Raw genomic sequence first — 10,960 nt, 5'->3', positions numbered from 1 at the left:
CAATTAGAGCAATCTCATCATTGTGTATCAGTGGTTACTCAAGGCAGAGATCCAGGCTCCAGGCACTTGGCAGCCTGGCCATTGTTTCCCATTTGTCCTTCAAGCCTGTAGTGGCTCTGTGTGTTCTGTCATTTGGAACAACGACTGGAACCTGTAGACCAGTCTCCCCTTGATTCACTCACATGTGACATACATATATGACTGAGAATGGCTTTGTTCCAATCCAGTCCTGTTTATGGGCATTGGGAATTTGAATTTCATGTAACTTTACATGCCACAAACTATTGCTTTGCTTGCATTTTATTTATTTTTGGTGCTTTCCTTCCCCCAACTGTTGAAAAAAATTAAAACACCAACAAACAAACTTAACAATATTTTTAACTCGTGGGCCATACAGAAAAATGGCAGCTGATACCTCTTGATCTGCACATCTGATTCTCAGAGACATGTTCCCTTGCCTTAGATGTGAAGAAGCAAGCAAATATGAAGCAATTGTGAGAAAAGTCAATGTAAGAGTGAAGGTCACATTTAAAATTGGACCAGGCCAAGGTACTTGAATGTAGGTGGGGATGTAGAACTGGAACTGAAGTGTGTCTCCATGCCATTTTCCTTCTAGTCAAAAAATTACTTTTCATTATACACTTCCTGTGGCTTTTAATACAAAGAGTCCCGTTTTACACAAAATAATGCTGTATATTTTATCTCCCTGTAAATTTCTGTAGTAAGAAAACTTAATAAAGTCAATGGTTCACTGCATACTTAATATTCTACAAGAGCCTTTGTTACTCTGAGTGTTTGCTTGGAACCCGCTGCTTGTCCTTGTCCTTGCCCACAGATGGTGACCCCACCTGTGTCCCCCCACCTCACCCCGGCCCCTGTCGGCACACACACAAAAAAAATCAACAAAGGAATAGCCTGAGAAGCTCACTTCCAAGTTTTTGGCAGCTGATGCAACCTGCCTGCCCGCCCAAGAGTGCCTGCTTAGGGGCTCAGCTTTTAACCAAATATGAGCACAATCCCAGTTCCAGGATGATACATCATCATCTACTGCCTGTGCCCTGGAATACTTGCTGCCAAACCCTACCTGCCCTTGGGGGTTGGAGGTAAGGTGGCATGGAATCACAGACACAGACTCTGTGCGCAAGTGAGAAACTCAAGCTCTTCTGCAAGTTCCATTGGTCTCTTCTAACAGCAATTCCTGATGATTGGCTGGTATTGTCTGCATCAGCAATACTTGGTCTCTCAAGCAGTCCTCATGCAGGAGCTGCCTTTGCAGATGTCTGCTCCCTGGGGTTTACATAGAGGTGACCAGGCAGTTTTCTTATTCAATCATCCCTTACCTAAGATCTATAAACCCCCCTCAGATCCCATTCACTTGGACCTCACACAGGAGATGTGCATAACAAACCCGTATTTACATGCTTTTAATCTGGTCTGATCTAACCAATTTTTTTTTTTTTTGCACCACCAAGAGAGATAAAATGTCTATTAGCAAGCCACTCAATAAGCATTCTGTATGCTAGGATGTAATAACATGTCATGAGTATATGTTGAGATTGAAGAAAATTGAAATACTGGTGAAATTGGCTAATAAATAACCACAGTTTTAGTGACATAGATCTCAAAGTAGACTGTTAAATTTAAAACACTTTTAAATTTAAAAAAGAAAAATGAGATTTAAATTGAGCGACTGGATGAAGACTCTTACTTGAAATGGATCTAGCATGCTTAACCCTGATGTTGCAAAACTAGCTAGAAACTCTGAAACAAGTCTGAGTCTTTGAATGTTCAATTTAGTAATTCACTACAGTAATTCAAAACATTGAGGAATGAATTCAAATACAAGATAGAGAAGAATAGGTTCTTCTTTGAACCAGAGAGATGAATTTCTTGAGTAAAGTATTATGTGTAGAACTATTGTTCCAAAGGTTAAAGGAAATTGGAAAATTGCCAAGATACATGCTAAATTTATTAGGATAATGATAGCTTTCTTCCTAACCAGTGCTTATCAGAATTAAGGCAATATATTCATTTCCAAAGTTTCATATCAAATAAAGAATGGGTTGAAGAAGTCAGGATGATCTAATCAACAGTTGTACCATATTCACTTGATAAATTCTTGGTAAAAGCAGTAATTTTTTCCCTTTAGATTTATTTTGCTGCTTTTTATGCGAGTTTAAGAGCAAATGACTTCTATTCCCACAATGAATTTTATGTAATATTAACTATTTTTACATTTCTCTTTGAATACTAACCACAAGATAAATATTCAAACTCACTAACTCTGATATAAATATGAACAATCTCGTTGCTTTCCAGTTTTTAATTCAAAATTTAAGGTTTGATAAGAAATAATGTGTTCACTGTCTGAAGTTTTCTTGAGAATACTCATGATATTACAAACCCTTCTATATTCTTGATAGCATAACTCGTCAGCTAATTTGATTATGTAGCTATATCTACATACTCATCAATTGTAATTATAATTCTAGGAAAATAGCTAAAAATTCATCTGATGCTTACATTTAAGTAAGATTATACGTTTTATCAAATGATCAGCCAACTAAGCTAATGTATGAATAGTCAAGTTTGCTCAACAATCCAACCACTTCAGGCATAAAGATTTGTTTTCAATAAGAAAACCTTGTGAATTTCATATTGTATAGCTAATTAATTGATTCAGTTTCCAATTTTCAACTAATTCCAATTTCTCAGAGTTTAATTTTGAGATCAATATTAATCTCTGTGATTTTGCCAATCTACCATGTATGTCAGGAAAACACGGTCTCAAATCATAGATATGACTTCCAGACAGGCAGTTGGCACCTTATGCTTTTTTGTACGTAAAGCATATGTCCAAATGACTTTCTCTTTATGCATTTCATTTCCATACTGTAATGATGGGATCAAAGTTATCCCCTGGATACTTTATGTGGACATTAAACCATTAAAATAAAATGTGTATCTTACAGAAGTCACCCTCATTCATCCTTCATTTGCTCCAGAGTTCAAGCAGTGATCTAAATAGTCCTGTAAAATTAAATTTTTATTTAGTGTGGATGAAATATTTATTTATTAAAAATGTAGTCATCTGCAATCAAATGTTTCCCTCCGTCTCTATATTTGGATTCTGCTGATAGTTACTGGAAGCTGTTTGGGGATTGAAACACTCAGCACTATTGTATTGTGATCAATAATTAAATTTAGTGCTGACATGCATCTAGTTTATGCAGCCGTCTCTGACAATCCCATCTTGCAAAATTAATCCTTTCCAATTTATTTAATAGGGGACATGGACAATAAAATAATTCAGATGAGTACCAATGCAGGATTATTTCTGGTCAATATTACTTTATTATAAATTGGGTCCACATACTCATTAGTAAATTAACTGTCAAATCTGAAAACAGCCTTTTTTTGTTTAAAGGTAATTATTGGTACTGAAGACAAGAAGGCACTTAACCTTGCTGTACAGTTGTCCTTACCACAGTGTTTTTTTATTCCAGGCTATAACTAACCCATCAAAGCTGCAGAGGGAAAATAATTAGTGATATTAAATGGATGAATTTTAACCATTACAAGGCTGTAGCTGTTTAGATAAAGAACCTATGACTGTATAATTGTAAGGTTTTATAATGATTTGAGGTCTGCATTCATTTTGATAATATTTTAGCTTCTGCTAATTGAAGATACTATTAGAAACAAATGAAATACTGATATTCAACAAATTCTGTTTTCAGAACTTGGGCTAAATGGGGTTGATTTTTTTACATAAAAAATATTGTACAAAACTGCTCCCAGTTCTCAGTGACACCTGATAGTTTATAAATTATGTTAATGTGAAATTTAGAAATATAAACTTTCATATAAAGTTCTTTGTCAACTTTCTAGCCCTTTGCCATCTCAATCTAACCAGTAACTTCTTGAGTCTAGTAATCATTTTAAAGAACTATTTTACAAAGATGTCTGAAAGGGTTCAGTTTTTCTATTTTGCTTTATAATCTGACCACAGGTTCATAAGATTCATGAGCAGAAACATTCCATTGCATCAATGCACAAAATCATAATTAACAGAATTTACTTTCAGTATGTTATCTTTTTCACAGATGTGAAAATGCATAGAATATCATATCCATACAATGACTGAAATACCTTCACATTATACATTTTTCTGTGTTAGACAAGTCAGAGGTATTGTTTTTCGGTGCTTGTGCCAAATACAAATTTGATGGAAAGTGCTGAGTCTTGCTGTATTGATCGCTGTTACACCTAGCAAAGAATTGAAAAGAGTGAAGAGAAAGTGGCATATATTCATTCTATTGATGTTGCATGTCATCAATAATATGCACCTTAAGATGTCTCCAAATCACTTTTGTTAACTATTTCATCTTTTTATTGCATGGTACAGAATTCACAAAGAATGCCAGTGTGCTGTTAGCGTTGGAAAAATATACCATCCTTACATATTAATAACTGCACTTATGTTACACTGGAGAGACCAGGAACTACATGATAAATAATAAAAATTCAGCTTGTTAATAATACACTATTGACTGAAATAAAAGGACTCATTTATTCAACTTACCCACACAGGCTCAGAAATACGAAGAAAAACAAAATAACCCCAGAGATATGTCTTGCTGGTATTAAAATATACTTTTATAATTGAATGATGGTGTAAAATAGTTCCATAATTTTGTTCCTTAAAGATAATAACTTCACAGATGAAGTCTTTGAGAAATATGATAATTTTTATTTCTGTGTCCCTTGAACAATACTGCTGACTGATGAAGATTTGGGGATACTTTGCATCATTTAATCTTAAATGGTAGACATTACACATTAGCAAGATATTCTTTTCTGTATTGAGTTTTCTTTTCTTCTTTTTAAAAAATGTTTAGAGAATTTTACTCCTATAAATGACATGTTTTGATCCTTCTTATTAGTATCGTGGTGTGGTACATAGAAAGGGAGGGGAAGAACTGGGGATCTGCTTTATCTGTGTATGATTGTGCAGATTTAAGTGCTGATGTATTCTGAACATGTTGGATTTGTGTGTGAGTGCACAACAGCTTCCACAAAACCTTTTTGCTTCTGACTGCATCTTCACTGTGAGTTCTAGAGCTGTCAGACCTCAATCTTTTGTGCAGATGAGAAAAGACTCATCCAGTTACTGGGCTTAAAATTTATCTCTAGAACAAGGAATTGGGCTCAGCAACTCAGGGACCCAGTTCTTGCAGAGAACCAAGGTTCAGTTCCCAGCACACATTCTATCTTGTAACTGTTTATAACACAAAGTTAGGAGCTCCAGCTTTTTCTTCTGGCCTCTGTGGATGCCTGTATGCTTGGGACACACACACATACACACATACACCAAGGCATACACACACACAACTTAAAAATTATTTGTGATATGTGATATATATATATATATATATATATATATATATATATATATGCATTAACCCATTTAGTATTGTGATGTTTCAGATTGTTCCAAATATCAAGGAATTTGTAAGAATTTTTCCATTTAGAAGATCACTGTATATCAATAAAACTTACAATGATGCAGTCTGCTGGGAAGAGTAAAAAAGGCTACTATACAGACTTTCTACTTCCTTCATGGAAACACTGAGTTTCATGTTATGAAGCATGGTGGAGAATGTGAGTGGCTCCCTTTAATTTAGGCAGATGATGATGAGTCTGGGAAAGCAGTGTCTGCATGCAGCCTGGAGTCGAAGATCTCTCAAGATGAAACATATGTGCCTGCAAGCCCATGTTAATATGTTGATTTCCTTTCTCCATTTTGTTTTTTTAAAATTGGGGGGCAATGAGAATCCATTTATATGAGCCAATCACGAAGATCAAACATTTTAGTTTATGAACTTCTTGGAGCAAAAACTACATTCAGGGTAAATTAAGGCTCCATTCAGCCTTGAACCAACAGAGTGTATATTGAGTGAAGGACCATATGGCAGGTACTGTGGACAGGTTATGTCGTTGTGCTCCCTCCTCTCTAATAACTAACTTTCATGTAGCACAAAACATAAAGAAACCCTAGATAGAGGACTGTTTCCCTTTCAAATTTTAGTCATTTTGCTCATGAAAATCCTCTCCTATATCCACCTCCCTGCAGCTGCGCTGCTGTCCTAACAGGTCAACTGCCTACCCTACTCTCACATCACCACACAAAGCTCACCTGACGTCAGGACTCTGAACTGACAGCTTTCATTTTACTCAAGTCTTGACTCTCATCAACTGCATCTTGTAATCTTTATTTTCCATAGTATCTCTTGTGTGAAATGTAGCTAAATGTCATGTGTTCTATCTACAGTGTATTGGACACAATTCTCTTCTTTCTGTCAAATATGAGTCCTATGAGATATAGATGTTTCTAATGATGTGCTGGTAATTAGTAGAGAAAGCCCTTATTGGTAACAGAGTGGTTGCTGTAGAGTAAATGTTCCCAATCTGCTTGCAGAATTCTTGAGATATACCATGAGCTCCCGAAGGCTGGAACAGGCTAGATATATCGATTCTTTGTGTTTACTTCTTCCCATGCTACACAGGCATCCCTTTTGTATACAGAAAGTAGGGTGTGTCTTTGATGTTTTCCCAGTTCCTAACACCATGCATGGCATATGGAAAATCCAAATAAATGCTTGCCAATGGTGACAAACCTATTGGGCTTGGAATTTAGATTGTGACCATGTGGAAGTCATTTTGGAACAATTGCAGAGTGACCAGTAGCCACTCTTCATTTTCTTCTAGACCATAAAATGTACAGTTATAATAATACTGGCTTCTAACTGTCTTCTTGGCTCTCATTAGCAGAAATTCTTGTCTGAGAACAGTTTTTAAGTGTCATTGATAAAGTGGGTTCAGAACCTGGATGTGAGGTCTATAATGCATTAAATGTATGGGATCATACACTGGCTAAAGTGTTTATGGAGGGTTGCTGAATGAGGTATCTCATTATACAGGAACACCGCAAATCGCAATTACTGACTGCGTATTGTACAAAGGACATAAGTAAGTGATTAGGTATACATAATTTGAAGACTCAATTTACAGACGTTAATGCCAGCAAAGAAAAAAAAAGGAGGCTTCAGTTGAAGCACAAGGGCTGGATTTGAATCAGTTATGATAATCTCCAGCAGGCATATCCTTTATCTCCCTCAGCTGTGGGCTTCATTACCTTGGCTCTGCAAAGGTGAGGTGTTCTGCCTTAAAGTGTGTTAATAAAAGTGTTATTCCTTTGAGTTTAAAAATATACTCATTAGCACTCACCACATGCCGGAAACTGTCAGAAGCATTTAATAAGCATTAACTCATTTAATCTGTTGTATAACCCTTTGAGCCATGTACAGTTTTTATCGGAGTCAATCTACAGACAAGGTAACTTCAGCCTAATATAACTTTCCCAGGGCCACAAAGTGCCAAGTCCCAAGGCCCCTTGAAATCCATAATTCCTGTTTTCTGCTCCACTAAAGATTATTTCTGTAAAAACATTTTTTTTTTACAAAATGTAAAGAGCTTTTAAAATGAACAGTATAATTATTACAAATTAATTTTTCAGTATCAGTGTTTGGTTCTCTTTATTTTTTTTCCCAGCTAATAGGCTGTAGGGCCAAACATGAAAATAACCCTAGCTACTATGATTTAATATTTTGTGACAATATTGTTGTTATTACAAATAATAAAATGTTATGTGAAAAACAGAATTTATCTTTGCCCAGAAGTAAAGGGCAGAGGGTAAGCAAGGGTCAGTGTGGAGAAAGTCTAAGCTGATTCATAACCCTTTAATAATATTATGCTCTCAAGCTCTTGACCAAGTCTGGGTTGCGGAATTGTTTGCTAGTTTCAAAAGCTTTCCACTTCCAAATTCCATTTGTATGTAAACAAAGTAAAACGGTCAGGCAGGAAATGTGGATATGTTACCAGCTTGTCTCTGATTCCCTGGCCATCTTGTCTTGTGTTCACAAGTCTTGGGAAATTAATGAAATAGATTTGTTGATATTTAAAATCCATAGGTCAGAGAAGGATAAGCATAGGGTTCAAAAGGGTGGGGCTGGAGGAACTCATAGGAGCACGTTATATCCAGCGAGCTGATGACAGTCCAGGCTTGTTGGAGGAGAGGAAGTCATTTTCCTCAGTTACATAGCAACTGTAGCAAGTGGGAGAGTGATTTGCTTCCCAACCATGCCCATGCCAGAGGCCTCAGTTAAACACAGGATCACAAACAAGAACAGAAACAAAATGAAGGCCTAAAAGTGAAAAGAAGAACTGCTGGGAAGAAGGACCTTGAGGGAGAGTGAGAGTCAAGAGAATGGAGAGATGGGAGTGACCTGGTTGAATTAAATACATGCATGGGATTGCCAAAGAATAAAAACATGAAATAGTGTTATTAATGACTTAACATAATCTGACAAGAGGATTTTATACAATAGGTGAAACCAAACAAGCTACTAGAACTTACAAGAATGTCAAGGTAAACTGTAAGATGGCAAAAGCAATATTAACAAATGCAAAGCAAGACTTCTAAGAGTAATCAATACCATAATTACAGGATGCTGAATCCTAATTATCCTCAAGACTTATTAAAATTCTGATTTAGGTATGGGGATATGTACCTATAATCCCAGGACCTGAGAGGTTGAGGTTGGAAGGCTGAGAGTTCTAGGCCAACCAGGACTTCATAGTGAGTTCCGAGCCAACCCTTTCTCAAAACTCAAAAAAATGAGCCAACAAGAGTTATAAATGTCTTAATCAAATGTAATATACTGCTATGATTAAAAAGTACAATAGGATGCTGGTTATAATAAAGAAGGGCATTGCAAAAAGAAACATCTAGCTTTGTAAGAGCATGGTACTTTATCAGTTGAAGTAGTACTGGAAACTGCTACAATATGTCAAGAGGAACCGTCTGGTGAGGCTCAGCTAACACTAGCTAGAATCATCTTCAACATCAATTAGGGCAGGAGAGGAGAGGAAGTTCTACTTGAAGTTTAAGAGGCATATGTTTAGAAGAAGTAAAAAGGACATCTGGAATATTGCTTGTGAGGAAAGGGAAGGAATATATCGCTTTGGTAGTGAAAATTAAAAAAAAATAAAAATAAATTTTTGATTGTAATTGTAAGGCCTATGTGAGATTTGCGGCAGCAAATGAAAGCAGAGAGAAGACACACTTGAAAATTTCAAATCAAATGCAAGGGCTAAAGAGTAGTTAGGAGCACTTGCTGTTCTCCCAGAGCATTTGGGGCTTTGTTCTCAGTACTCACACCCGCCCAGCTACTCAAAAACAACTGTAACTCTGCTGTCTGAATAGAGACTAAGATAAAACTTGGGCTCTCTGAATACATAATATTCAGAGACATTGTCTTTGAGATCGTCTAAGTTAATGACATCCTTTTTTAGGCAAGACACTTACAAACCAGAGAAATGATCAGTCTATGACCTGTTATTGGTTGTCAGGACTCACTCAGTGACAGGGATGACACAGACCATCTGCAGAAGAAGCAGGTCTTTTAAGAGCCCATGGATAGCTAGAGATGTGTTTCTGGCTTAGAAATTATTGGACAAAGCCAGGAAATCTGATGTGTTCTTACAAGGTTTGTCATTTTCTTGATTATGTAGAATGTTCCAGGGACGTTTTGCACCTGATCTCCTCTGATCACTGTAACGGCATTGAGGCAGCTATGGTTCATATTTCTTCCCATTTTACAGATGGGGAAAGTTCAGAAAGGTGGAACAATTTCCTCAAGTTCTTACATATGGAAGGTGTGGTAGAAAATTTTTTAGTCTAAATCTGATTGCCTCAGGTCATGATTTTAACCAATATTCTATTCGAGGAAAAAAAGAAGACAGTTCTGGAGAAATGCCTTATCAGAATTATTCACGCAAGTAAGTGTAGCAACTCAAAATAGCTGATGAAAACAGTTTCTTGCAGACAGGATGCTTGATTTTCATTTTATTACAGTGTAATGAAAACATCTCAGTAGCGCCCAGGACATTATTACCATCTGCCTCTTTTCCTACTATAAAGTGTGGGTAATTATACTTGAGCAAGATGTTTAGAAACTTAATTAATATTATTGGTTAGATATCTTTAGATTAACAACTCAATTTTGTTCATAATAAACATATCTGGACCTGTCCACTGCCTCCCCTGTTTCTTCTAAGAAGGGAATGGTATTTACAGTACTATCACTTCTTCCTACTAATGTTCATCATAGAATATCTGCTTTTGTACTGACTGTATATAAACATCTGGGTAAGGTAGTGGTGCTTCTAATACACAAATCCTGTCTTCAAAGAGCTTGTTATTTAGGGAGCTGGGAACTTTTATTGCATATTAAATAGCAATTGACCACATTCAGATAAGGGTAGCCATCAATGAAATGCATGTTGTTAACATAAAACCAGCACAACATCTGCTTGGCTGAGGGAAAGCCTGTTTTCATTTTCAGAATTACCACTTAACTGCCATTTTGTTGGATAAGTACAACACCATATTATGAAAAAAAAAGATAACATTTAATTTAAGATTGTTTTATATTGCTAATACCATTTAATATATTTGAACAGAAGTCATGAGATGGGAAGTGAGACATTAACCAAGGAAAGGCATTTATTATAAAGAAAGTGATACATTAACCAATCAGATTTGACTTGGCAGTATAGTGTGGGAAGTTGAGAATGGGCTCTCTCTGGCTTAGGCATTCAGATAAAAACATTAGCAGTAAGATAAAGAAATACTATACATAGTCAGGAGAAATTTTTAGTAGGTCTTGGGAGTGTATAATCTTAAGTATTTGTTTTTCATACTTTTAAAGTAAATTCAGTGTTGAGTAATTTTAGTACAAATTAGTTAGTAAATGTTGCACTATAACTCTAATTTGGGATCTTATTTACAATGGTAAAACCTTAAAAATAATTTGTTCAATTAACCCAATTCTGC

This window comes from Arvicanthis niloticus, chromosome 2, assembly GCF_011762505.2.
Source record: "Arvicanthis niloticus isolate mArvNil1 chromosome 2, mArvNil1.pat.X, whole genome shotgun sequence".
Taxonomy (NCBI): domain Eukaryota; kingdom Metazoa; phylum Chordata; class Mammalia; order Rodentia; family Muridae; genus Arvicanthis; species Arvicanthis niloticus.
This window is presented reverse-complemented; position numbering follows the sequence as displayed.